Below are 22,136 nucleotides of genomic sequence, written 5' to 3' on the forward strand. Positions count from 1 at the left end.
GGTGCTAGTTGTCCGTCAATGGCCACTCTAAGCTGAATGTGCCTGCCCTCGTCAGATCGCAAACGCTAAGCAGCTTGAGGCTGGGCAAGTACCGGCATGGGAGACTGGCTGGGAATCCCCGGTACCGTTGACTTGCTATTTTGTTTTTCTCAAAGCTTTCCCTTACGATTGTTTTCATCTTGAAAAGACTAGCAGACGCGAAAGCAATCGGTCAATGGCCACACTAAGCTGAATGTGCCTGCCCTCGTCAGATCGCAAATGCTAAGCAGCTTGGGGCTAGGCAAGTACCAGCATGGGAGACTGGCTGGGAATCCCTGGTACCGTTGACTTGGTTTTTTCGTTTTGATCCAAGCTTTCCCTAACGATTGTATTCCTCTTGAAAAGAGCCGCACTGGTGTGAACAATTTGTCATTGGCCACTCTAAGCTGAATGTGCCAGCTCTGGTCAGATCGCAAATGCTAAGCAGCTTGAGGCTGGGCAAGTTTCTTTTTTTTTTTTTGGGGGGGGGGGTTTATCAAAGCTTTCCCTTACAATTTTATATCTCTTGAAAAGACCCGCTGTGGTGCTAGTTTTGCGTCAATGGCCACTCTAAGCTGCATGTGCCTGCCCTCGTCAGATCGCAAACGGTAAGCAGCTTGAGGCTGGGCAAGTACCGGCATGGGAGACTGGCTGGGAATCCCCGGTACCGTTGACTTGCTATTTTTTTTTTCTCAAAGCTTTCCCTTACGATTGTTTTCATCTTGAAAAGACTAGCAGACGCGAAAGCAATCGGTCAATGGCCACACTAAGCTGAATGTGCCTGCCCTCGTCAGATCGCAAATGCTAAGCAGCTTGAGGCTAGGCAAGTACCAGCATGGGAGACTGGCTGGGAATCCCTGGTACCGTTGACTTGGTTTTTTCGTTTTGATCCAAGCTTTCCCTGACGATTGTATTCCTCTTGAAAAGAGCCGCACTGGTTTGAACAATCTGTCATTGGCCACTCTAAGCTGAATGTGCCAGCTCTGGTCAGATCGCAAATGCTAAGCAGCTTGAGGCTGGGCAAGTTTCTTTTTTCTTTTTTTTTTTTTTTTTTGGGGGGGGGGTTTATCAAAGCTTTCCCTTACAATTTTATATCTCTTGAAAAGACCCGCTGTGGTGCTAGTTGTCCGTCAATGGCCACTCTAAGCTGAATGTGCCTGCCCTCGTCAGATCGCAAACGCTAAGCAGCTTGAGGCTGGGCAAGTACCGGCATGGGAGACTGGCTGGGAATCCCCGGTACCGTTGACTTGCTATTTTGTTTTTCTCAAAGCTTTCCCTTACGATTGTTTTCATCTTGAAAAGACTAGCAGACACGAAAGCAATCGGTCAATGGCCACACTAAGCTGAATGTGCCTGCCCTCGTCAGATCGCAAATGCTAAGCAGCTTGAGGCTAGGCAAGTACCACCATGGGAGACTGGCTGGGAATCCCTGGTACCGTTGACTTGGTTTTTTCGTTTTGATCCAAGCTTTCCCTGACGATTGTATTCCTCTTGAAAAGAGCCGCACTGGTTTGAACAATCTGTCATTGGCCACTCTAAGCTGAATGTGCCAGCTCTGGTCAGATCGCAAATGCTAAGCAGCTTGAGGCTGGGCAAGTTTCTTTTTTCTTTTTTTTTTTTTTTTTTGGGGGGGGGGTTTATCAAAGCTTTCCCTTACAATTTTATATCTCTTGAAAAGACCCGCTGTGGTGCTAGTTGTCCGTCAATGGCCACTCTAAGCTGAATGTGCCTGCCCTCGTCAGATCGCAAACGCTAAGCAGCTTGAGGCTGGGCAAGTACCGGCATGGGAGACTGACTGGGAATCCCCGGTACCGTTGACTTGCTATTTTGTTTTTCTCAAAGCTTTCCCTTACGATTGTTTTCATCTTGAAAAGACTAGCAGACGCGAAAGCAATCGGTCAATGGCCACACTAAGCTGAATGTGCCTGCCCTCGTCAGATCGCAAATGCTAAGCAGCTTGAGGCTAGGCAAGTACCAGCATGGGAGACTGGCTGGGAATCCCTGGTACCGTTGACTTGGTTTTTTCGTTTTGATCCAAGCTTTCCCTGACGATTGTATTCCTCTTGAAAAGAGCCGCACTGGTGTGAACAATCTGTCATTGGCCACTCTAAGCTGAATGTGCCAGCTCTGGTTAGATCGCAAATGCTAAGCAGCTTGAGGCTGGGCAAGTTTCTTTTTTTTTTTTTTTGGGGGGGGGGGGGTTTATCAAAGCTTTCCCTTACAATTTTATATCTCTTGAAAAGACCCGCTGTGGTGCTAGTTGTCCGTCAATGGCCACTCTAAGCTGAATGTGCCTGCCCTCGTCAGATCGCAAACGCTAAGCAGCTTGAGGCTGGGCAAGTACCGGCATGGGAGACTGGTTGGGAATCCCCGGTACCGTTGACTTGCTATTTTGTTTTTCTCAAAGCTTTCCCTTACGATTGTTTTCATCTTGAAAAGACTAGCAGACGCGAAAGCAATCGGTCAATGGCCACACTAAGCTGAATGTGCCTGCCCTCGTCAGATCGCAAATGCTAAGCAGCTTGGGGCTAGGCAAGTACCAGCATGGGAGACTGGCTGGGAATCCCTGGTACCGTTGACTTGGTTTTTTCGTTTTGATCCAAGCTTTCCCTGACGATTGTATTCCTCTTGAAAAGAGCCGCACTGGTTTGAACAATCTGTCATTGGCCACTCTAAGCTGAATGTGCCAGCTCTGGTCAGATCGCAAATGCTAAGCAGCTTGAGGCTGGGCAAGTTTCTTTTTTTTTTTTTTTTTTTTTTTTTGGGGGGGGGGTTTATCAAAGCTTTCCCTTACAATTTTATATCTCTTGAAAAGACCCGCTGTGGTGCTAGTTGTCCGTCAATGGCCACTCTAAGCTGAATGTGCCTGCCCTCGTCAGATCGCAAACGCTAAGCAGCTTGAGGCTGGGCAAGTACCGGCATGGGAGACTGGCTGGGAATCCCCGGTACCGTTGACTTGCTATTTTGTTTTTCTCAAAGCTTTCCCTTACGATTGTTTTCATCTTGAAAAGACTAGCAGACGCAAAAGCAATCGGTCAATGTCCACACTAAGCTGAATGTGCCTGCCCTCGTCAGATCGCAAATGCTAAGCAGCTTGAGGCTAGGCAAGTACCAGCATGGGAGACTGGCTGGGAATCCCTGGTACCGTTGACTTGGTTTTTTCGTTTTGATCCAAGCTTTCCCTGACGATTGTATTCCTCTTGAAAAGAGCCGCACTGGTTTGAACAATCTGTCATTGGCCACTCTAAGCTGAATGTGCCAGCTCTGGTCAGATCGCAAATGCTAAGCAGCTTGAGGCTGGGCAAGTTTCTTTTTTCTTTTTTTTTTTTTTTTTTGGGGGGGGGGGGTTTATCAAAGCTTTCCCTTACAATTTTATATCTCTTGAAAAGACCCGCTGTGGTGCTAGTTGTCCGTCAATGGCCACTCTAAGCTGAATGTGCCTGCCCTCGTCAGATCGCAAACGCTAAGCAGCTTGAGGCTGGGCAAGTACCGGCATGGGAGACTGGCTGGGAATCCCCGGTACCGTTGACTTGCTATTTTGTTTTTCTCAAAGCTTTCCCTTACGATTGTTTTCATCTTGAAAAGACTAGCAGGCGCGAAAACAATCGGTCAATGGCCACACTAAGCTGAATGTGCCTGCCCTCGTCAGATCGCAAATGCTAAGCAGCTTGAGGCTAGGCAAGTACCAGCATGGGAGACTGGCTGGGAATCCCTGGTACCGTTGACTTGGTTTTTTCGTTTTGATCCAAGCTTTCCCTGACGATTGTATTCCTCTTGAAAAGAGCCGCACTGGTGTGAACAATCTGTCATTGGCCACTCTAAGCTGAATGTGCCAGCTCTGGTTAGATCGCAAATGCTAAGCAGCTTGAGGCTGGGCAAGTTTCTTTTTTTTTTTTTTTTTTTGGGGGGGGGGTTTATCAAAGCTTTCCCTTACAATTTTATATCTCTTGAAAAGACCCGCTGTGGTGCTAGTTGTCCGTCAATGTCCACACTAAGCTGAATGTGCCTGCCCTCGTCAGATCGCAAATGCTAAGCAGCTTGAGGCTAGGCAAGTACCAGCATGGGAGACTGGCTGGGAATCCCTGGTACCGTTGACTTGGTTTTTTCGTTTTGATCCAAGCTTTCCCTGACGATTGTATTCCTCTTGAAAAGAGCCGCACTGGTGTGAACAATTTGTCATTGGCCACTCTAAGCTGAATGTGCCAGCTCTGGTTAGATCGCAAATGCTAAGCAGCTTGAGGCTGGACAAGTTTCTTTTTTTTTTTTTGGGGGGGGGGGTTTATCAAAGCTTTCCCTTACAATTTTATATCTCTTGAAAAGACCCGCTGTGGTGCTAGTTGTCCGTCAATGGCCACTCTAAGCTGAATGTGCCTGCCCTCGTCAGATCGCAAACGCTAAGCAGCTTGAGGCTGGGCAAGTACCGGCATGGGAGACTGGCTGGGAATCCCCGATACCGTTGACTTGCTATTTTTTTTTTCTCAAAGCTTTCCCTTACGATTGTTTTCATCTTGAAAAGACTAGCAGACGCGAAAGCAATCGGTCAATGGCCACACTAAGCTGAATGTGCCTGCCCTCGTCAGATCGCAAATGCTAAGCAGCTTGAGGCTAGGCAAGTACCAGCATGGGAGACTGGCTGGGAATCCCTGGTACCGTTGACTTGGTTTTTTCGTTTTGATCCAAGCTTTCCCTGACGATTGTATTCCTCTTGAAAAGAGCCGCACTGGTTTGAACAATCTGTCATTGGCCACTCTAAGCTGAATGTGCCAGCTCTGGTCAGATCGCAAATGCTAAGCAGCTTGAGGCTGGGCAAGTTTCTTTTTTCTTTTTTTTTTTTTTTTTTTGGGGGGGGGGTTTATCAAAGCTTTCCCTTACAATTTTATATCTCTTGAAAAGACCCGCTGTGGTGCTAGTTGTCCGTCAATGGCCACTCTAAGCTGAATGTGCCTGCCCTCGTCAGATCGCAAACGCTAAGCAGCTTGAGGCTGGGCAAGTACCGGCATGGGAGACTGGCTGGGAATCCCCGGTACCGTTGACTTGCTATTTTGTTTTTCTCAAAGCTTTCCCTTACGATTGTTTTCATCTTGAAAAGACTAGCAGACGCGAAAGCAATCGGTCAATGGCCACACTAAGCTGAATGTGCCTGCCCTCGTCAGATCGCAAATGCTAAGCAGCTTGAGGCTAGGCAAGTACCAGCATGGGAGACTGGCTGGGAATCCCTGGTACCGTTGACTTGGTTTTTTCGTTTTGATCCAAGCTTTCCCTGACGATTGTATTCCTCTTGAAAAGAGCCGCACTGGTGTGAACAATCTGTCATTGGCCACTCTAAGCTGAATGTGCCAGCTCTGGTTAGATCGCAAATGCTAAGCAGCTTGAGGCTGGGCAAGTTTCTTTTTTTTTTTTTTTGGGGGGGGGGGTTTATCAAAGCTTTCCCTTACAATTTTATATCTCTTGAAAAGACCCGCTGTGGTGCTAGTTGTCCGTCAATGGCCACTCTAAGCTGAATGTGCCTGCCCTCGTCAGATCGCAAACGCTAAGCAGCTTGAGGCTGGGCAAGTACCGGCATGGGAGACTGGCTGGGAATCCCCGGTACCGTTGACTTGCTATTTTGTTTTTCTCAAAGCTTTCCCTTACGATTGTTTTCATCTTGAAAAGACTAGCAGACGCGAAAGCAATCGGTCAATGGCCACACTAAGCTGAATGTGCCTGCCCTCGTCAGATCGCAAATGCTAAGCAGCTTGGGGCTAGGCAAGTACCAGCATGGGAGACTGGCTGGGAATCCCTGGTACCGTTGACTTGGTTTTTTCGTTTTGATCCAAGCTTTCCCTAACGATTGTATTCCTCTTGAAAAGAGCCGCACTGGTGTGAACAATTTGTCATTGGCCACTCTAAGCTGAATGTGCCAGCTCTGGTCAGATCGCAAATGCTAAGCAGCTTGAGGCTGGGCAAGTTTCTTTTTTTTTTTTTGGGGGGGGGGGGTTATCAAAGCTTTCCCTTACAATTTTATATCTCTTGAAAAGACCAGCTGTGGTGCTAGTTGTCCGTCAATGGCCACTCTAAGCTGAATGTGCCTGCCCTCGTCAGATCGCAAACGCTAAGCAGCTTGAGGCTGGGCAAGTACCGGCATGGGAGACTGGCTGGGAATCCCCGGTACCGTTGACTTGCTATTTTTTTTTTCTTAAAGCTTTCCCTTACGATTGTTTTCATCTTGAAAAGACTAGCAGACGCGAAAGCAATCGGTCAATGGCCACACTAAGCTGAATGTGCCTGCCCTCGTCAGATCGCAAATGCTAAGCAGCTTGAGGCTAGGCAAGTACCAGCATGGGAGACTGGCTGGGAATCCCTGGTACCGTTGACTTGGTTTTTTCGTTTTGATCCAAGCTTTCCCTGACGATTGTATTCCTCTTGAAAAGAGCCGCACTGGTTTGAACAATCTGTCATTGGCCACTCTAAGCTGAATGTGCCAGCTCTGGTCAGATCGCAAATGCTAAGCAGCTTGAGGCTGGGCAAGTTTCTTTTTTCTTTTTTTTTTTTTTTTTTTTGGGGGGGGGGGTTTATCAAAGCTTTCCCTTACAATTTTATATCTCTTGAAAAGACCCGCTGTGGTGCTAGTTGTCCGTCAATGGCCACTCTAAGCTGAATGTGCCTGCCCTCGTCAGATCGCAAACGCTAAGCAGCTTGAGGCTGGGCAAGTACCGGCATGGGAGACTGGCTGGGAATCCCCGGTACCGTTGACTTGCTATTTTGTTTTTCTCAAAGCTTTCCCTTACGATTGTTTTCATCTTGAAAAGACTAGCAGGCGCGAAAGCAATCGGTCAATGGCCACACTAAGCTGAATGTGCCTGCCCTCGTCAGATCGCAAATGCTAAGCAGCTTGAGGCTAGGCAAGTACCAGCATGGGAGACTGGCTGGGAATCCCTGGTACCGTTGACTTGGTTTTTTCGTTTTGATCCAAGCTTTCCCTGACGATTGTATTCCTCTTGAAAAGAGCCGCACTGGTGTGAACAATCTGTCATTGGCCACTCTAAGCTGAATGTGCCAGCTCTGGTTAGATCGCAAATGCTAAGCAGCTTGAGGCTGGGCAAGTTTCTTTTTTTTTTTTTTTTTTGGGGGGGGGGGTTTATCAAAGCTTTCCCTTACAATTTTATATCTCTTGAAAAGACCCGCTGTGGTGCTAGTTGTCCGTCAATGGCCACTCTAAGCTGAATGTGCCTGCCCTCGTCAGATCGCAAACGCTAAGCAGCTTGAGGCTGGGCAAGTACCGGCATGGGAGACTGGCTGGGAATCCCCGGTACCGTTGACTTGCTATTTTGTTTTTCTCAAAGCTTTCCCTTACGATTGTTTTCATCTTGAAAAGACTAGCAGACGCGAAAGCAATCGGTCAATGGCCACACTAAGCTGAATGTGCCTGCCCTCGTCAGATCGCAAATGCTAAGCAGCTTGGGGCTAGGCAAGTACCAGCATGGGAGACTGGCTGGGAATCCCTGGTACCGTTGACTTGGTTTTTTCGTTTTGATCCAAGCTTTCCCTAACGATTGTATTCCTCTTGAAAAGAGCCGCACTGGTGTGAACAATTTGTCATTGGCCACTCTAAGCTGAATGTGCCAGCTCTGGTCAGATCGCAAATGCTAAGCAGCTTGAGGCTGGGCAAGTTTCTTTTTTTTTTTTTTGGGGGGGGGGTTTATCAAAGCTTTCCCTTACAATTTTATATCTCTTGAAAAGACCCGCTGTGGTGCTAGTTTTCCGTCAATGGCCACTCTAAGCTGCATGTGCCTGCCCTCGTCAGATCGCAAACGCTAAGCAGCTTGAGGCTGGGCAAGTACCGGCATGGGAGACTGGCTGGGAATCCCCGGTACCGTTGACTTGCTATTTTTTTTTCTCAAAGCTTTCCCTTACGATTGTTTTCATCTTGAAAAGACTAGCAGACGCGAAAGCAATCGGTCAATGGCCACACTAAGCTGAATGTGCCTGCCCTCGTCAGATCGCAAATGCTAAGCAGCTTGAGGCTAGGCAAGTACCAGCATGGGAGACTGGCTGGGAATCCCTGGTACCGTTGACTTGGTTTTTTCGTTTTGATCCAAGCTTTCCCTGACGATTGTATTCCTCTTGAAAAGAGCCGCACTGGTTTGAACAATCTGTCATTGGCCACTCTAAGCTAAATGTGCCAGCTCTGGTCAGATCGCAAATGCTAAGCAGCTTGAGGCTGGGCAAGTTTCTTTTTTCTTTTTTTTTTTTTTTTTTGGGGGGGGGGGGTTTATCAAAGCTTTCCCTTACAATTTTATATCTCTTGAAAAGACCCGCTGTGGTGCTAGTTGTCCGTCAATGGCCACTCTAAGCTGAATGTGCCTGCCCTCGTCAGATCGCAAACGCTAAGCAGCTTGAGGCTGGGCAAGTACCGGCATGGGAGACTGGCTGGGAATCCCCGGTACCGTTGACTTGCTATTTTGTTTTTCTCAAAGCTTTCCCTTACGATTGTTTTCATCTTGAAAAGACTAGCAGGCGCGAAAACAATCGGTCAATGGCCACATTAAGCTGAATGTGCCTGCCCTCGTCAGATCGCAAATGCTAAGCAGCTTGAGGCTAGGCAAGTACCAGCATGGGAGACTGGCTGGGAATCCCTGGTACCGTTGACTTGGTTTTTTCGTTTTGATCCAAGCTTTCCCTGACGATTGTATTCCTCTTGAAAAGAGCCGCACTGGTGTGAACAATCTGTCATTGGCCACTCTAAGCTGAATGTGCCAGCTCTGGTTAGATCGCAAATGCTAAGCAGCTTGAGGCTGGGCAAGTTTCTTTTTTTTTTTTTTTTTTTGGGGGGGGGGTTTATCAAAGCTTTTCCTTACAATTTTATATCTCTTGAAAAGACCCGCTGTGGTGCTAGTTGTCCGTCAATGGCCACTCTAAGCTGAATGTGCCTGCCCTCGTCAGATCGCAAACGCTAAGCAGCTTGAGGCTGGGCAAGTACCGGCATGGGAGACTGGCTGGGAATCCCCGGTACCGTTGACTTGCTATTTTGTTTTTCTCAAAGCTTTCCCTTACGATTGTTTTCATCTTGAAAAGACTAGCAGACGCGAAAGCAATCGGTCAATGGCCACACTAAGCTGAATGTGCCTGCCCTCGTCAGATCGCAAATGCTAAGCAGCTTGGGGCTAGGCAAGTACCAGCATGGGAGACTGGCTGGGAATCCCTGGTACCGTTGACTTGGTTTTTTCGTTTTGATCCAAGCTTTCCCTAACGATTGTATTCCTCTTGAAAAGAGCCGCACTGGTGTGAACAATTTGTCATTGGCCACTCTAAGCTGAATGTGCCAGCACTGGTCAGATCGCAAATGCTAAGCAGCTTGAGGCTGGGCAAGTTTCTTTTTTTTTTTTTGGGGGGGGGGGTTTATCAAAGCTTTCCCTTACAATTTTATATCTCTTGAAAAGACCCGCTGTGGTGCTAGTTTTCCGTCAATGGCCACTCTAAGCTGCATGTGCCTGCCCTCGTCAGATCGCAAACGCTAAGCAGCTTGAGGCTGGGCAAGTACCGGCATGGGAGACTGGCTGGGAATCCCCGGTACCGCTGACTTGCTATTTTTTTTTTCTCAAAGCTTTCCCTTACGATTGTTTTCATCTTGAAAAGACTAGCAGACGCGAAAGCAATCGGTCAATGGCCACACTAAGCTGAATGTGCCTGCCCTCGTCAGATCGCAAATGCTAAGCAGCTTGAGGCTAGGCAAGTACCAGCATGGGAGACTGGCTGGGAATCCCTGGTACCGTTGACTTGGTTTTTTCGTTTTGATCCAAGCTTTCCCTGACGATTGTATTCCTCTTGAAAAGAGCCGCACTGGTTTGAACAATCTGTCATTGGCCACTCTAAGCTGAATGTGCCAGCTCTGGTCAGATCGCAAATGCTAAGCAGCTTGAGGCTGGGCAAGTTTCTTTTTTCTTTTTTTTTTTTTTTTTTGGGGGGGGGGTTTATCAAAGCTTTGCCTTACAATTTTATATCTCTTGAAAAGACCCGCTGTGGTGCTAGTTGTCCGTCAATGGCCACTCTAAGCTGAATGTGCCTGCCCTCGTCAGATCGCAAACGCTAAGCAGCTTGAGGCTGGGCAAGTACCGGCATGGGAGACTGGCTGGGAATCCCCGGTACCGTTGACTTGCTATTTTGTTTTTCTCAAAGCTTTCCCTTACGATTGTTTTCATCTTGAAAAGACTAGCAGACGCGAAAGCAATCGGTCAATGGCCACACTAAGCTGAATGTGCCTGCCCTCGTCAGATCGCAAATGCTAAGCAGCTTGAGGCTAGGCAAGTACCAGCATGGGAGACTGGCTGGGAATCCCTGGTACCGTTGACTTGGTTTTTTCGTTTTGATCCAAGCTTTCCCTGACGATTGTATTCCTCTTGAAAAGAGCCGCACTGGTTTGAACAATCTGTCATTGGCCACTCTAAGCTGAATGTGCCAGCTCTGGTCAGATCGCAAATGCTAAGCAGCTTGAGGCTGGGCAAGTTTCTTTTTTCTTTTTTTTTTTTTTTTTTTTGGGGGGGGGGGTTTATCAAAGCTTTCCCTTACAATTTTATATCTCTTGAAAAGACCCGCTGTGGTGCTAGTTGTCCGTCAATGGCCACTCTAAGCTGAATGTGCCTGCCCTCGTCAGATCGCAAACGCTAAGCAGCTTGAGGCTGGGCAAGTACCGGCATGGGAGACTGGCTGGGAATCCCCGGTACCGTTGACTTGCTATTTTGTTTTTCTCAAAGCTTTCCCTTACGATTGTTTTCATCTTGAAAAGACTAGCAGGCGCGAAAGCAATCGGTCAATGGCCACACTAAGCTGAATGTGCCTGCCCTCGTCAGATCGCAAATGCTAAGCAGCTTGAGGCTAGGCAAGTACCAGCATGGGAGACTGGCTGGGAATCCCTGGTACCGTTGACTTGGTTTTTTCGTTTTGATCCAAGCTTTCCCTGACGATTGTATTCCTCTTGAAAAGAGCCGCACTGGTGTGAACAATCTGTCATTGGCCACTCTAAGCTGAATGTGCCAGCTCTGGTTAGATCGCAAATGCTAAGCAGCTTGAGGCTGGGCAAGTTTCTTTTTTTTTTTTTTTTTTGGGGGGGGGGGTTTATCAAAGCTTTCCCTTACAATTTTATATCTCTTGAAAAGACCCGCTGTGGTGCTAGTTGTCCGTCAATGGCCACTCTAAGCTGAATGTGCCTGCCCTCGTCAGATCGCAAACGCTAAGCAGCTTGAGGCTGGGCAAGTACCGGCATGGGAGACTGGCTGGGAATCCCCGGTACCGTTGACTTGCTATTTTGTTTTTCTCAAAGCTTTCCCTTACGATTGTTTTCATCTTGAAAAGACTAGCAGACGCGAAAGCAATCGGTCAATGGCCACACTAAGCTGAATGTGCCTGCCCTCGTCAGATCGCAAATGCTAAGCAGCTTGGGGCTAGGCAAGTACCAGCATGGGAGACTGGCTGGGAATCCCTGGTACCGTTGACTTGGTTTTTTCGTTTTGATCCAAGCTTTCCCTAACGATTGTATTCCTCTTGAAAAGAGCCGCACTGGTGTGAACAATTTGTCATTGGCCACTCTAAGCTGAATGTGCCAGCTCTGGTCAGATCGCAAATGCTAAGCAGCTTGAGGCTGGGCAAGTTTCTTTTTTTTTTTTTTGGGGGGGGGGTTTATCAAAGCTTTCCCTTACAATTTTATATCTCTTGAAAAGACCCGCTGTGGTGCTAGTTTTCCGTCAATGGCCACTCTAAGCTGCATGTGCCTGCCCTCGTCAGATCGCAAACGCTAAGCAGCTTGAGGCTGGGCAAGTACCGGCATGGGAGACTGGCTGGGAATCCCCGGTACCGTTGACTTGCTATTTTTTTTTCTCAAAGCTTTCCCTTACGATTGTTTTCATCTTGAAAAGACTAGCAGACGCGAAAGCAATCGGTCAATGGCCACACTAAGCTGAATGTGCCTGCCCTCGTCAGATCGCAAATGCTAAGCAGCTTGAGGCTAGGCAAGTACCAGCATGGGAGACTGGCTGGGAATCCCTGGTACCGTTGACTTGGTTTTTTCGTTTTGATCCAAGCTTTCCCTGACGATTGTATTCCTCTTGAAAAGAGCCGCACTGGTTTGAACAATCTGTCATTGGCCACTCTAAGCTGAATGTGCCAGCTCTGGTCAGATCGCAAATGCTAAGCAGCTTGAGGCTGGGCAAGTTTCTTTTTTCTTTTTTTTTTTTTTTTTTGGGGGGGGGGGGTTTATCAAAGCTTTCCCTTACAATTTTATATCTCTTGAAAAGACCCGCTGTGGTGCTAGTTGTCCGTCAATGGCCACTCTAAGCTGAATGTGCCTGCCCTCGTCAGATCGCAAACGCTAAGCAGCTTGAGGCTGGGCAAGTACCGGCATGGGAGACTGGCTGGGAATCCCCGGTACCGTTGACTTGCTATTTTGTTTTTCTCAAAGCTTTCCCTTACGATTGTTTTCATCTTGAAAAGACTAGCAGGCGCGAAAACAATCGGTCAATGGCCACATTAAGCTGAATGTGCCTGCCCTCGTCAGATCGCAAATGCTAAGCAGCTTGAGGCTAGGCAAGTACCAGCATGGGAGACTGGCTGGGAATCCCTGGTACCGTTGACTTGGTTTTTTCGTTTTGATCCAAGCTTTCCCTGACGATTGTATTCCTCTTGAAAAGAGCCGCACTGGTGTGAACAATCTGTCATTGGCCACTCTAAGCTGAATGTGCCAGCTCTGGTTAGATCGCAAATGCTAAGCAGCTTGAGGCTGGGCAAGTTTCTTTTTTTTTTTTTTTTTTTGGGGGGGGGGTTTATCAAAGCTTTTCCTTACAATTTTATATCTCTTGAAAAGACCCGCTGTGGTGCTAGTTGTCCGTCAATGGCCACTCTAAGCTGAATGTGCCTGCCCTCGTCAGATCGCAAACGCTAAGCAGCTTGAGGCTGGGCAAGTACCGGCATGGGAGACTGGCTGGGAATCCCCGGTACCGTTGACTTGCTATTTTGTTTTTCTCAAAGCTTTCCCTTACGATTGTTTTCATCTTGAAAAGACTAGCAGACGCGAAAGCAATCGGTCAATGGCCACACTAAGCTGAATGTGCCTGCCCTCGTCAGATCGCAAATGCTAAGCAGCTTGGGGCTAGGCAAGTACCAGCATGGGAGACTGGCTGGGAATCCCTGGTACCGTTGACTTGGTTTTTTCGTTTTGATCCAAGCTTTCCCTAACGATTGTATTCCTCTTGAAAAGAGCCGCACTGGTGTGAACAATTTGTCATTGGCCACTCTAAGCTGAATGTGCCAGCTCTGGTCAGATCGCAAATGCTAAGCAGCTTGAGGCTGGGCAAGTTTCTTTTTTTTTTTTTTGGGGGGGGGGGGTTTATCAAAGCTTTCCCTTACAATTTTATATCTCTTGAAAAGACCCGCTGTGGTGCTAGTTTTCCGTCAATGGCCACTCTAAGCTGCATGTGCCTGCCCTCGTCAGATCGCAAACGCTAAGCAGCTTGAGGCTGGGCAAGTACCGGCATGGGAGACTGGCTGGGAATCCCCGGTACCGCTGACTTGCTATTTTTTTTTTCTCAAAGCTTTCCCTTACGATTGTTTTCATCTTGAAAAGACTAGCAGACGCGAAAGCAATCGGTTAATGGCCACACTAAGCTGAATGTGCCTGCCCTCGTCAGATCGCAAATGCTAAGCAGCTTGAGGCTAGGCAAGTACCAGCATGGGAGACTGGCTGGGAATCCCTGGTACCGTTGACTTGGTTTTTTCGTTTTGATCCAAGCTTTCCCTGACGATTTTATTCCTCTTGAAAAGAGCCGCACTGGTTTGAACAATCTGTCATTGGCCACTCTAAGCTGAATGTGCCAGCTCTGGTCAGATCGCAAATGCTAAGCAGCTTGAGGCTGGGCAAGTTTCTTTTTTCTTTTTTTTTTTTTTTTTGGGGGGGGGGTTTATCAAAGCTTTGCCTTACAATTTTATATCTCTTGAAAAGACCCGCTGTGGTGCTAGTTGTCCGTCAATGGCCACTCTAAGCTGAATGTGCCTGCCCTCGTCAGATCGCAAACGCTAAGCAGCTTGAGGCTGGGCAAGTACCGGCATGGGAGACTGGCTGGGAATCCCCGGTACCGTTGACTTGCTATTTTGTTTTTCTCAAAGCTTTCCCTTACGATTGTTTTCATCTTGAAAAGACTAGCAGACGCGAAAGCAATCGGTCAATGGCCACACTAAGCTGAATGTGCCTGCCCTCGTCAGATCGCAAATGCTAAGCAGCTTGAGGCTAGGCAAGTACCAGCATGGGAGACTGGCTGGGAATCCCTGGTACCGTTGACTTGGTTTTTTCGTTTTGATCCAAGCTTTCCCTGACGATTGTATTCCTCTTGAAAAGAGCCGCACTGGTTTGAACAATCTGTCATTGGCCACTCTAAGCTGAATGTGCCAGCTCTGGTCAGATCGCAAATGCTAAGCAGCTTGAGGCTGGGCAAGTTTCTTTTTTCTTTTTTTTTTTTTTTTTTGGGGGGGGGTGGTTTATCAAAGCTTTCCCTTACAATTTTATATCTCTTGAAAAGACCCGCTGTGGTGCTAGTTGTCCGTCAATGGCCACTCTAAGCTGAATGTGCCTGCCCTCGTCAGATCGCAAACGCTAAGCAGCTTGAGGCTGGGCAAGTACCGGCATGGGAGACTGGCTGGGAATCCCCGGTACCGTTGACTTGCTATTTTGTTTTTCTCAAAGCTTTCCCTTACGATTGTTTTCATCTTGAAAAGACTAGCAGGCGCGAAAACAATCGGTCAATGGCCACACTAAGCTGAATGTGCCTGCCCTCGTCAGATCGCAAATGCTAAGCAGCTTGAGGCTAGGCAAGTACCAGCATGGGAGACTGGCTGGGAATCCCTGGTACCGTTGACTTGGTTTTTTCGTTTTGATCCAAGCTTTCCCTGACGATTGTATTCCTCTTGAAAAGAGCCGCACTGGTGTGAACAATCTGTCATTGGCCACTCTAAGCTGAATGTGCCAGCTCTGGTTAGATCGCAAATGCTAAGCAGCTTGAGGCTGGGCAAGTTTCTTTTTTTTTTTTTTTTTTTGGGGGGGGGGTTTATCAAAGCTTTCCCTTACAATTTTATATCTCTTGAAAAGACCCGCTGTGGTGCTAGTTGTCCGTCAATGGCCACTCTAAGCTGAATGTGCCTGCCCTCGTCAGATCGCAAACGCTAAGCAGCTTGAGGCTGGGCAAGTACCGGCATGGGAGACTGGCTGGGAATCCCCGGTACCGTTGACTTGCTATTTTGTTTTTCTCAAAGCTTTCCCTTACGATTGTTTTCATCTTGAAAAGACTAGCAGACGCGAAAGCAATCGGTCAATGGCCACACTAAGCTGAATGTGCCTGCCCTCGTCAGATCGCAAATGCTAAGCAGCTTGGGGCTAGGCAAGTACCAGCATGGGAGACTGGCTGGGAATCCCTGGTACCGTTGACTTGGTTTTTTCGTTTTGATCCAAGCTTTCCCTGACGATTGTATTCCTCTTGAAAAGAGCCGCACTGGTTTGAGCAATCTGTCATTGGCCACTCTAAGCTGAATGTGCCAGCTCTGGTCAGATCGCAAATGCTAAGCAGCTTGAGGCTGGGCAAGTTTCTTTTTTCTTTTTTTTTTTTTTTTTTGGGGGGGGGGTTTATCAAAGCTTTCCCTTACAATTTTATATCTCTTGAAAAGACCCGCTGTGGTGCTAGTTGTCCGTCAATGTCCACACTAAGCTGAATGTGCCTGCCCTCGTCAGATCGCAAATGCTAAGCAGCTTGAGGCTAGGCAAGTACCAGCATGGGAGACTGGCTGGGAATCCCTGGTACCGTTGACTTGGTTTTTTCGTTTTGATCCAAGCTTTCCCTGACGATTGTATTCCTCTTGAAAAGAGCCGCACTGGTGTGAACAATTTGTCATTGGCCACTCTAAGCTGAATGTGCCAGCTCTGGTTAGATCGCAAATGCTAAGCAGCTTGAGGCTGGACAAGTTTCTTTTTTTTTTTTTGGGGGGGGGGGTTTATCAAAGCTTTCCCTTACAATTTTATATCTCTTGAAAAGACCCGCTGTGGTGCTAGTTGTCCGTCAATGGCCACTCTAAGCTGAATGTGCCTGCCCTCGTCAGATCGCAAACGCTAAGCAGCTTGAGGCTGGGCAAGTACCGGCATGGGAGACTGGCTGGGAATCCCCGATACCGTTGACTTGCTATTTTTTTTTTCTCAAAGCTTTCCCTTACGATTGTTTTCATCTTGAAAAGACTAGCAGACGCGAAAGCAATCGGTCAATGGCCACACTAAGCTGAATGTGCCTGCCCTCGTCAGATCGCAAATGCTAAGCAGCTTGAGGCTAGGCAAGTACCAGCATGGGAGACTGGCTGGGAATCCCTGGTACCGTTGACTTGGTTTTTTCGTTTTGATCCAAGCTTTCCCTGACGATTGTATTCCTCTTGAAAAGAGCCGCACTGGTTTGAACAATCTGTCATTGGCCACTCTAAGCTGAATGTGCCAGCTCTGGTCAGATCGCAAATGCTAAGCAGCTTGAGGCTGGGCAAGTTTCTTTTTTCTTTTTTTTTTTTTTTTTTTGGGGGGGGGGTTTATCAAAGCTTTCCCTTACAATTTTATATCTCTTGAAAAGACCCGCTGTGGTGCTAGTTGTCCGTCAATGGCCACTCTAAGCTGAATGTGCCTGCCCTCGTCAGATCGCAAACGCTAAGCAGCTTGAGGCTGGGCAAGTACCGGCATGGGAGACTGGCTGGGAATCCCCGGTACCGTTGACTTGCTATTTTGTTTTTCTCAAAGCTTTCCCTTACGATTGTTTTCATCTTGAAAAGACTAGCAGACGCGAAAGCAATCGGTCAATGGCCACCCTAAGCTGAATGTGCCTGCCCTCGTCAGATCGCAAATGCTAAGCAGCTTGAGGCTAGGCAAGTACCAGCATGGGAGACTGGCTGGGAATCCCTGGTACCGTTGACTTGGTTTTTTCGTTTTGATCCAAGCTTTCCCTGACGATTGTATTCCTCTTGAAAAGAGCCGCACTGGTGTGAACAATCTGTCATTGGCCACTCTAAGCTGAATGTGCCAGCTCTGGTTAGATCGCAAATGCTAAGCAGCTTGAGGCTGGGCAAGTTTCTTTTTTTTTTTTTTTGGGGGGGGGGGTTTATCAAAGCTTTCCCTTACAATTTTATATCTCTTGAAAAGACCCGCTGTGGTGCTAGTTGTCCGTCAATGGCCACTCTAAGCTGAATGTGCCTGCCCTCGTCAGATCGCAAACGCTAAGCAGCTTGAGGCTGGGCAAGTACCGGCATGGGAGACTGGCTGGGAATCCCCGGTACCGTTGACTTGCTATTTTGTTTTTCTCAAAGCTTTCCCTTACGATTGTTTTCATCTTGAAAAGACTAGCAGACGCGAAAGCAATCGGTCAATGGCCACACTAAGCTGAATGTGCCTGCCCTCGTCAGATCGCAAATGCTAAGCAGCTTGGGGCTAGGCAAGTACCAGCATGGGAGACTGGCTGGGAATCCCTGGTACCGTTGACTTGGTTTTTTCGTTTTGATCCAAGCTTTCCCTAACGATTGTATTCCTCTTGAAAAGAGCCGCACTGGTGTGAACAATTTGTCATTGGCCACTCTAAGCTGAATGTGCCAGCTCTGGTCAGATCGCAAATGCTAAGCAGCTTGAGGCTGGGCAAGTTTCTTTTTTTTTTTTTGGGGGGGGGGGGTTATCAAAGCTTTCCCTTACAATTTTATATCTCTTGAAAAGACCAGCTGTGGTGCTAGTTGTCCGTCAATGGCCACTCTAAGCTGAATGTGCCTGCCCTCGTCAGATCGCAAACGCTAAGCAGCTTGAGGCTGGGCAAGTACCGGCATGGGAGACTGGCTGGGAATCCCCGGTACCGTTGACTTGCTATTTTTTTTTTCTTAAAGCTTTCCCTTACGATTGTTTTCATCTTGAAAAGACTAGCAGACGCGAAAGCAATCGGTCAATGGCCACACTAAGCTGAATGTGCCTGCCCTCGTCAGATCGCAAATGCTAAGCAGCTTGAGGCTAGGCAAGTACCAGCATGGGAGACTGGCTGGGAATCCCTGGTACCGTTGACTTGGTTTTTTCGTTTTGATCCAAGCTTTCCCTGACGATTGTATTCCTCTTGAAAAGAGCCGCACTGGTTTGAACAATCTGTCATTGGCCACTCTAAGCTGAATGTGCCAGCTCTGGTCAGATCGCAAATGCTAAGCAGCTTGAGGCTGGGCAAGTTTCTTTTTTCTTTTTTTTTTTTTTTTTTTGGGGGGGGGGGGTTTATCAAAGCTTTCCCTTACAATTTTATATCTCTTGAAAAGACCCGCTGTGGTGCTAGTTGTCCGTCAATGGCCACTCTAAGCTGAATGTGCCTGCCCTCGTCAGATCGCAAACGCTAAGCAGCTTGAGGCTGGGCAAGTACCGGCATGGGAGACTGGCTGGGAATCCCCGGTACCGTTGACTTGCTATTTTGTTTTTCTCAAAGCTTTCCCTTACGATTGTTTTCATCTTGAAAAGACTAGCAGGCGCGAAAGCAATCGGTCAATGGCCACACTAAGCTGAATGTGCCTGCCCTCGTCAGATCGCAAATGCTAAGCAGCTTGAGGCTAGGCAAGTACCAGCATGGGAGACTGGCTGGGAATCCCTGGTACCGTTGACTTGGTTTTTTCGTTTTGATCCAAGCTTTCCCTGACGATTGTATTCCTCTTGAAAAGAGCCGCACTGGTGTGAACAATCTGTCATTGGCCACTCTAAGCTGAATGTGCCAGCTCTGGTTAGATCGCAAATGCTAAGCAGCTTGAGGCTGGGCAAGTTTCTTTTTTTTTTTTTTTTTTGGGGGGGGGGGTTTATCAAAGCTTTCCCTTACAATTTTATATCTCTTGAAAAGACCCGCTGTGGTGCTAGTTGTCCGTCAATGGCCACTCTAAGCTGAATGTGCCTGCCCTCGTCAGATCGCAAACGCTAAGCAGCTTGAGGCTGGGCAAGTACCGGCATGGGAGACTGGCTGGGAATCCCCGGTACCGTTGACTTGCTATTTTGTTTTTCTCAAAGCTTTCCCTTACGATTGTTTTCATCTTGAAAAGACTAGCAGACGCGAAAGCAATCGGTCAATGGCCACACTAAGCTGAATGTGCCTGCCCTCGTCAGATCGCAAATGCTAAGCAGCTTGGGGCTAGGCAAGTACCAGCATGGGAGACTGGCTGGGAATCCCTGGTACCGTTGACTTGGTTTTTTCGTTTTGATCCAAGCTTTCCCTAACGATTGTATTCCTCTTGAAAAGAGCCGCACTGGTGTGAACAATTTGTCATTGGCCACTCTAAGCTGAATGTGCCAGCTCTGGTCAGATCGCAAATGCTAAGCAGCTTGAGGCTGGGCAAGTTTCTTTTTTTTTTTTTTGGGGGGGGGGTTTATCAAAGCTTTCCCTTACAATTTTATATCTCTTGAAAAGACCCGCTGTGGTGCTAGTTTTCCGTCAATGGCCACTCTAAGCTGCATGTGCCTGCCCTCGTCAGATCGCAAACGCTAAGCAGCTTGAGGCTGGGCAAGTACCGGCATGGGAGACTGGCTGGGAATCCCCGGTACCGTTGACTTGCTATTTTTTTTTCTCAAAGCTTTCCCTTACGATTGTTTTCATCTTGAAAAGACTAGCAGACGCGAAAGCAATCGGTCAATGGCCACACTAAGCTGAATGTGCCTGCCCTCGTCAGATCGCAAATGCTAAGCAGCTTGAGGCTAGGCAAGTACCAGCATGGGAGACTGGCTGGGAATCCCTGGTACCGTTGACTTGGTTTTTTCGTTTTGATCCAAGCTTTCCCTGACGATTGTATTCCTCTTGAAAAGAGCCGCACTGGTTTGAACAATCTGTCATTGGCCACTCTAAGCTGAATGTGCCAGCTCTGGTCAGATCGCAAATGCTAAGCAGCTTGAGGCTGGGCAAGTTTCTTTTTTCTTTTTTTTTTTTTTTTTTGGGGGGGGGGGGTTTATCAAAGCTTTCCCTTACAATTTTATATCTCTTGAAAAGACCCGCTGTGGTGCTAGTTGTCCGTCAATGGCCACTCTAAGCTGAATGTGCCTGCCCTCGTCAGATCGCAAACGCTAAGCAGCTTGAGGCTGGGCAAGTACCGGCATGGGAGACTGGCTGGGAATCCCCGGTACCGTTGACTTGCTATTTTGTTTTTCTCAAAGCTTTCCCTTACGATTGTTTTCATCTTGAAAAGACTAGCAGGCGCGAAAACAATCGGTCAATGGCCACATTAAGCTGAATGTGCCTGCCCTCGTCAGATCGCAAATGCTAAGCAGCTTGAGGCTAGGCAAGTACCAGCATGGGAGACTGGCTGGGAATCCCTGGTACCGTTGACTTGGTTTTTTCGTTTTGATCCAAGCTTTCCCTGACGATTGTATTCCTCTTGAAAAGAGCCGCACTGGTGTGAACAATCTGTCATTGGCCACTCTAAGCTGAATGTGCCAGCTCTGGTTAGATCGCAAATGCTAAGCAGCTTGAGGCTGGGCAAGTTTCTTTTTTTTTTTTTTTTTTTGGGGGGGGGGTTTATCAAAGCTTTTCCTTACAATTTTATATCTCTTGAAAAGACCCGCTGTGGTGCTAGTTGTCCGTCAATGGCCACTCTAAGCTGAATGTGCCTGCCCTCGTCAGATCGCAAACGCTAAGCAGCTTGAGGCTGGGCAAGTACCGGCATGGGAGACTGGCTGGGAATCCCCGGTACCGTTGACTTGCTATTTTGTTTTTCTCAAAGCTTTCCCTTACGATTGTTTTCATCTTGAAAAGACTAGCAGACGCGAAAGCAATCGGTCAATGGCCACACTAAGCTGAATGTGCCTGCCCTCGTCAGATCGCAAATGCTAAGCAGCTTGGGGCTAGGCAAGTACCAGCATGGGAGACTGGCTGGGAATCCCTGGTACCGTTGACTTGGTTTTTTCGTTTTGATCCAAGCTTTCCCTAACGATTGTATTCCTCTTGAAAAGAGCCGCACTGGTGTGAACAATTTGTCATTGGCCACTCTAAGCTGAATGTGCCAGCTCTGGTCAGATCGCAAATGCTAAGCAGCTTGAGGCTGGGCAAGTTTCTTTTTTTTTTTTTTGGGGGGGGGGGTTTATCAAAGCTTTCCCTTACAATTTTATATCTCTTGAAAAGACCCGCTGTGGTGCTAGTTTTCCGTCAATGGCCACTCTAAGCTGCATGTGCCTGCCCTCGTCAGATCGCAAACGCTAAGCAGCTTGAGGCTGGGCAAGTACCGGCATGGGAGACTGGCTGGGAATCCCCGGTACCGCTGACTTGCTATTTTTTTTTTCTCAAAGCTTTCCCTTACGATTGTTTTCATCTTGAAAAGACTAGCAGACGCGAAAGCAATCGGTCAATGGCCACACTAAGCTGAATGTGCCTGCCCTCGTCAGATCGCAAATGCTAAGCAGCTTGAGGCTAGGCAAGTACCAGCATGGGAGACTGGCTGGGAATCCCTGGTACCGTTGACTTGGTTTTTTCGTTTTGATCCAAGCTTTCCCTGACGATTGTATTCCTCTTGAAAAGAGCCGCACTGGTTTGAACAATCTGTCATTGGCCACTCTAAGCTGAATGTGCCAGCTCTGGTCAGATCGCAAATGCTAAGCAGCTTGAGGCTGGGCAAGTTTCTTTTTTCTTTTTTTTTTTTTTTTTTGGGGGGGGGGTTTATCAAAGCTTTGCCTTACAATTTTATATCTCTTGAAAAGACCCGCTGTGGTGCTAGTTGTCCGTCAATGGCCACTCTAAGCTGAATGTGCCTGCCCTCGTCAGATCGCAAACGCTAAGCAGCTTGAGGCTGGGCAAGTACCGGCATGGGAGACTGGCTGGGAATCCCCGGTACCGTTGACTTGCTATTTTGTTTTTCTCAAAGCTTTCCCTTACGATTGTTTTCATCTTGAAAAGACTAGCAGACGCGAAAGCAATCGGTCAATGGCCACACTAAGCTGAATGTGCCTGCCCTCGTCAGATCGCAAATGCTAAGCAGCTTGAGGCTAGGCAAGTACCAGCATGGGAGACTGGCTGGGAATCCCTGGTACCGTTGACTTGGTTTTTTCGTTTTGATCCAAGCTTTCCCTGACGATTGTATTCCTCTTGAAAAGAGCCGCACTG

At 47.9% G+C, this 22,136-nt stretch overlaps 72 pseudogenes; all 72 read left to right on the plus strand.

The window, feature by feature from the left end:
* Positions 1–14: 14 nt before the first annotated feature.
* Positions 15–133, plus strand: LOC143800139 (5S ribosomal RNA; annotated as a pseudogene).
* A 77-nt stretch (positions 134–210) lies between these two features.
* Positions 211–329, plus strand: LOC143798357 (5S ribosomal RNA; annotated as a pseudogene).
* Positions 330–771: 442 nt separating this feature from the next.
* On the plus strand, positions 772–890 carry LOC143797790 (5S ribosomal RNA; annotated as a pseudogene).
* Positions 891–1,147: 257 nt separating this feature from the next.
* On the plus strand, positions 1,148–1,266 carry LOC143800140 (5S ribosomal RNA; annotated as a pseudogene).
* A 77-nt stretch (positions 1,267–1,343) lies between these two features.
* LOC143797993 (5S ribosomal RNA) lies at positions 1,344–1,462 on the plus strand (annotated as a pseudogene).
* A 257-nt stretch (positions 1,463–1,719) lies between these two features.
* LOC143798840 (5S ribosomal RNA) lies at positions 1,720–1,838 on the plus strand (annotated as a pseudogene).
* Positions 1,839–1,915: 77 nt separating this feature from the next.
* LOC143797792 (5S ribosomal RNA) lies at positions 1,916–2,034 on the plus strand (annotated as a pseudogene).
* A 250-nt stretch (positions 2,035–2,284) lies between these two features.
* LOC143800531 (5S ribosomal RNA) lies at positions 2,285–2,403 on the plus strand (annotated as a pseudogene).
* Positions 2,404–2,480: 77 nt separating this feature from the next.
* On the plus strand, positions 2,481–2,599 carry LOC143798358 (5S ribosomal RNA; annotated as a pseudogene).
* Positions 2,600–2,856: 257 nt separating this feature from the next.
* Positions 2,857–2,975, plus strand: LOC143800143 (5S ribosomal RNA; annotated as a pseudogene).
* Positions 2,976–3,052: 77 nt separating this feature from the next.
* On the plus strand, positions 3,053–3,171 carry LOC143800490 (5S ribosomal RNA; annotated as a pseudogene).
* A 259-nt stretch (positions 3,172–3,430) lies between these two features.
* Positions 3,431–3,549, plus strand: LOC143800144 (5S ribosomal RNA; annotated as a pseudogene).
* Positions 3,550–3,626: 77 nt separating this feature from the next.
* On the plus strand, positions 3,627–3,745 carry LOC143797793 (5S ribosomal RNA; annotated as a pseudogene).
* Positions 3,746–3,996: 251 nt separating this feature from the next.
* On the plus strand, positions 3,997–4,115 carry LOC143800492 (5S ribosomal RNA; annotated as a pseudogene).
* A 442-nt stretch (positions 4,116–4,557) lies between these two features.
* On the plus strand, positions 4,558–4,676 carry LOC143797794 (5S ribosomal RNA; annotated as a pseudogene).
* A 258-nt stretch (positions 4,677–4,934) lies between these two features.
* LOC143800145 (5S ribosomal RNA) lies at positions 4,935–5,053 on the plus strand (annotated as a pseudogene).
* A 77-nt stretch (positions 5,054–5,130) lies between these two features.
* LOC143797795 (5S ribosomal RNA) lies at positions 5,131–5,249 on the plus strand (annotated as a pseudogene).
* A 248-nt stretch (positions 5,250–5,497) lies between these two features.
* LOC143800146 (5S ribosomal RNA) lies at positions 5,498–5,616 on the plus strand (annotated as a pseudogene).
* A 77-nt stretch (positions 5,617–5,693) lies between these two features.
* On the plus strand, positions 5,694–5,812 carry LOC143798359 (5S ribosomal RNA; annotated as a pseudogene).
* A 246-nt stretch (positions 5,813–6,058) lies between these two features.
* LOC143800147 (5S ribosomal RNA) lies at positions 6,059–6,177 on the plus strand (annotated as a pseudogene).
* Positions 6,178–6,254: 77 nt separating this feature from the next.
* On the plus strand, positions 6,255–6,373 carry LOC143797796 (5S ribosomal RNA; annotated as a pseudogene).
* Positions 6,374–6,633: 260 nt separating this feature from the next.
* LOC143800149 (5S ribosomal RNA) lies at positions 6,634–6,752 on the plus strand (annotated as a pseudogene).
* Positions 6,753–6,829: 77 nt separating this feature from the next.
* LOC143797797 (5S ribosomal RNA) lies at positions 6,830–6,948 on the plus strand (annotated as a pseudogene).
* Positions 6,949–7,199: 251 nt separating this feature from the next.
* On the plus strand, positions 7,200–7,318 carry LOC143800150 (5S ribosomal RNA; annotated as a pseudogene).
* A 77-nt stretch (positions 7,319–7,395) lies between these two features.
* LOC143798360 (5S ribosomal RNA) lies at positions 7,396–7,514 on the plus strand (annotated as a pseudogene).
* Positions 7,515–7,760: 246 nt separating this feature from the next.
* Positions 7,761–7,879, plus strand: LOC143800657 (5S ribosomal RNA; annotated as a pseudogene).
* Positions 7,880–7,955: 76 nt separating this feature from the next.
* LOC143797798 (5S ribosomal RNA) lies at positions 7,956–8,074 on the plus strand (annotated as a pseudogene).
* Positions 8,075–8,333: 259 nt separating this feature from the next.
* LOC143800151 (5S ribosomal RNA) lies at positions 8,334–8,452 on the plus strand (annotated as a pseudogene).
* A 77-nt stretch (positions 8,453–8,529) lies between these two features.
* On the plus strand, positions 8,530–8,648 carry LOC143798702 (5S ribosomal RNA; annotated as a pseudogene).
* A 251-nt stretch (positions 8,649–8,899) lies between these two features.
* LOC143800152 (5S ribosomal RNA) lies at positions 8,900–9,018 on the plus strand (annotated as a pseudogene).
* Positions 9,019–9,095: 77 nt separating this feature from the next.
* Positions 9,096–9,214, plus strand: LOC143798362 (5S ribosomal RNA; annotated as a pseudogene).
* A 442-nt stretch (positions 9,215–9,656) lies between these two features.
* On the plus strand, positions 9,657–9,775 carry LOC143797799 (5S ribosomal RNA; annotated as a pseudogene).
* Positions 9,776–10,032: 257 nt separating this feature from the next.
* LOC143800153 (5S ribosomal RNA) lies at positions 10,033–10,151 on the plus strand (annotated as a pseudogene).
* Positions 10,152–10,228: 77 nt separating this feature from the next.
* On the plus strand, positions 10,229–10,347 carry LOC143797800 (5S ribosomal RNA; annotated as a pseudogene).
* A 260-nt stretch (positions 10,348–10,607) lies between these two features.
* Positions 10,608–10,726, plus strand: LOC143800155 (5S ribosomal RNA; annotated as a pseudogene).
* Positions 10,727–10,803: 77 nt separating this feature from the next.
* Positions 10,804–10,922, plus strand: LOC143797801 (5S ribosomal RNA; annotated as a pseudogene).
* Positions 10,923–11,173: 251 nt separating this feature from the next.
* Positions 11,174–11,292, plus strand: LOC143800156 (5S ribosomal RNA; annotated as a pseudogene).
* Positions 11,293–11,369: 77 nt separating this feature from the next.
* On the plus strand, positions 11,370–11,488 carry LOC143798363 (5S ribosomal RNA; annotated as a pseudogene).
* A 246-nt stretch (positions 11,489–11,734) lies between these two features.
* On the plus strand, positions 11,735–11,853 carry LOC143800659 (5S ribosomal RNA; annotated as a pseudogene).
* Positions 11,854–11,929: 76 nt separating this feature from the next.
* Positions 11,930–12,048, plus strand: LOC143797803 (5S ribosomal RNA; annotated as a pseudogene).
* A 259-nt stretch (positions 12,049–12,307) lies between these two features.
* LOC143800157 (5S ribosomal RNA) lies at positions 12,308–12,426 on the plus strand (annotated as a pseudogene).
* A 77-nt stretch (positions 12,427–12,503) lies between these two features.
* On the plus strand, positions 12,504–12,622 carry LOC143798704 (5S ribosomal RNA; annotated as a pseudogene).
* A 251-nt stretch (positions 12,623–12,873) lies between these two features.
* Positions 12,874–12,992, plus strand: LOC143800158 (5S ribosomal RNA; annotated as a pseudogene).
* Positions 12,993–13,069: 77 nt separating this feature from the next.
* LOC143798364 (5S ribosomal RNA) lies at positions 13,070–13,188 on the plus strand (annotated as a pseudogene).
* Positions 13,189–13,632: 444 nt separating this feature from the next.
* Positions 13,633–13,751, plus strand: LOC143798475 (5S ribosomal RNA; annotated as a pseudogene).
* Positions 13,752–14,007: 256 nt separating this feature from the next.
* On the plus strand, positions 14,008–14,126 carry LOC143800159 (5S ribosomal RNA; annotated as a pseudogene).
* Positions 14,127–14,203: 77 nt separating this feature from the next.
* Positions 14,204–14,322, plus strand: LOC143797804 (5S ribosomal RNA; annotated as a pseudogene).
* A 259-nt stretch (positions 14,323–14,581) lies between these two features.
* On the plus strand, positions 14,582–14,700 carry LOC143800160 (5S ribosomal RNA; annotated as a pseudogene).
* A 77-nt stretch (positions 14,701–14,777) lies between these two features.
* Positions 14,778–14,896, plus strand: LOC143797806 (5S ribosomal RNA; annotated as a pseudogene).
* Positions 14,897–15,147: 251 nt separating this feature from the next.
* LOC143800161 (5S ribosomal RNA) lies at positions 15,148–15,266 on the plus strand (annotated as a pseudogene).
* Positions 15,267–15,343: 77 nt separating this feature from the next.
* On the plus strand, positions 15,344–15,462 carry LOC143798365 (5S ribosomal RNA; annotated as a pseudogene).
* A 257-nt stretch (positions 15,463–15,719) lies between these two features.
* LOC143800493 (5S ribosomal RNA) lies at positions 15,720–15,838 on the plus strand (annotated as a pseudogene).
* Positions 15,839–16,280: 442 nt separating this feature from the next.
* Positions 16,281–16,399, plus strand: LOC143797807 (5S ribosomal RNA; annotated as a pseudogene).
* Positions 16,400–16,657: 258 nt separating this feature from the next.
* LOC143800162 (5S ribosomal RNA) lies at positions 16,658–16,776 on the plus strand (annotated as a pseudogene).
* Positions 16,777–16,853: 77 nt separating this feature from the next.
* On the plus strand, positions 16,854–16,972 carry LOC143798794 (5S ribosomal RNA; annotated as a pseudogene).
* Positions 16,973–17,220: 248 nt separating this feature from the next.
* On the plus strand, positions 17,221–17,339 carry LOC143800163 (5S ribosomal RNA; annotated as a pseudogene).
* Positions 17,340–17,416: 77 nt separating this feature from the next.
* LOC143798366 (5S ribosomal RNA) lies at positions 17,417–17,535 on the plus strand (annotated as a pseudogene).
* A 246-nt stretch (positions 17,536–17,781) lies between these two features.
* LOC143800164 (5S ribosomal RNA) lies at positions 17,782–17,900 on the plus strand (annotated as a pseudogene).
* A 77-nt stretch (positions 17,901–17,977) lies between these two features.
* Positions 17,978–18,096, plus strand: LOC143797808 (5S ribosomal RNA; annotated as a pseudogene).
* Positions 18,097–18,356: 260 nt separating this feature from the next.
* LOC143800166 (5S ribosomal RNA) lies at positions 18,357–18,475 on the plus strand (annotated as a pseudogene).
* A 77-nt stretch (positions 18,476–18,552) lies between these two features.
* LOC143797810 (5S ribosomal RNA) lies at positions 18,553–18,671 on the plus strand (annotated as a pseudogene).
* A 251-nt stretch (positions 18,672–18,922) lies between these two features.
* LOC143800167 (5S ribosomal RNA) lies at positions 18,923–19,041 on the plus strand (annotated as a pseudogene).
* Positions 19,042–19,118: 77 nt separating this feature from the next.
* LOC143798367 (5S ribosomal RNA) lies at positions 19,119–19,237 on the plus strand (annotated as a pseudogene).
* A 246-nt stretch (positions 19,238–19,483) lies between these two features.
* On the plus strand, positions 19,484–19,602 carry LOC143800660 (5S ribosomal RNA; annotated as a pseudogene).
* Positions 19,603–19,678: 76 nt separating this feature from the next.
* Positions 19,679–19,797, plus strand: LOC143797811 (5S ribosomal RNA; annotated as a pseudogene).
* Positions 19,798–20,056: 259 nt separating this feature from the next.
* LOC143800168 (5S ribosomal RNA) lies at positions 20,057–20,175 on the plus strand (annotated as a pseudogene).
* A 77-nt stretch (positions 20,176–20,252) lies between these two features.
* On the plus strand, positions 20,253–20,371 carry LOC143798705 (5S ribosomal RNA; annotated as a pseudogene).
* Positions 20,372–20,622: 251 nt separating this feature from the next.
* On the plus strand, positions 20,623–20,741 carry LOC143800169 (5S ribosomal RNA; annotated as a pseudogene).
* Positions 20,742–20,818: 77 nt separating this feature from the next.
* LOC143798368 (5S ribosomal RNA) lies at positions 20,819–20,937 on the plus strand (annotated as a pseudogene).
* Positions 20,938–21,380: 443 nt separating this feature from the next.
* Positions 21,381–21,499, plus strand: LOC143797812 (5S ribosomal RNA; annotated as a pseudogene).
* A 257-nt stretch (positions 21,500–21,756) lies between these two features.
* On the plus strand, positions 21,757–21,875 carry LOC143800170 (5S ribosomal RNA; annotated as a pseudogene).
* A 77-nt stretch (positions 21,876–21,952) lies between these two features.
* Positions 21,953–22,071, plus strand: LOC143797813 (5S ribosomal RNA; annotated as a pseudogene).
* Positions 22,072–22,136: the final 65 nt, after the last annotated feature.

This window comes from Ranitomeya variabilis, chromosome 1 (genome assembly GCF_051348905.1).
Source record: "Ranitomeya variabilis isolate aRanVar5 chromosome 1, aRanVar5.hap1, whole genome shotgun sequence".
NCBI lineage: Eukaryota > Metazoa > Chordata > Amphibia > Anura > Dendrobatidae > Ranitomeya > Ranitomeya variabilis.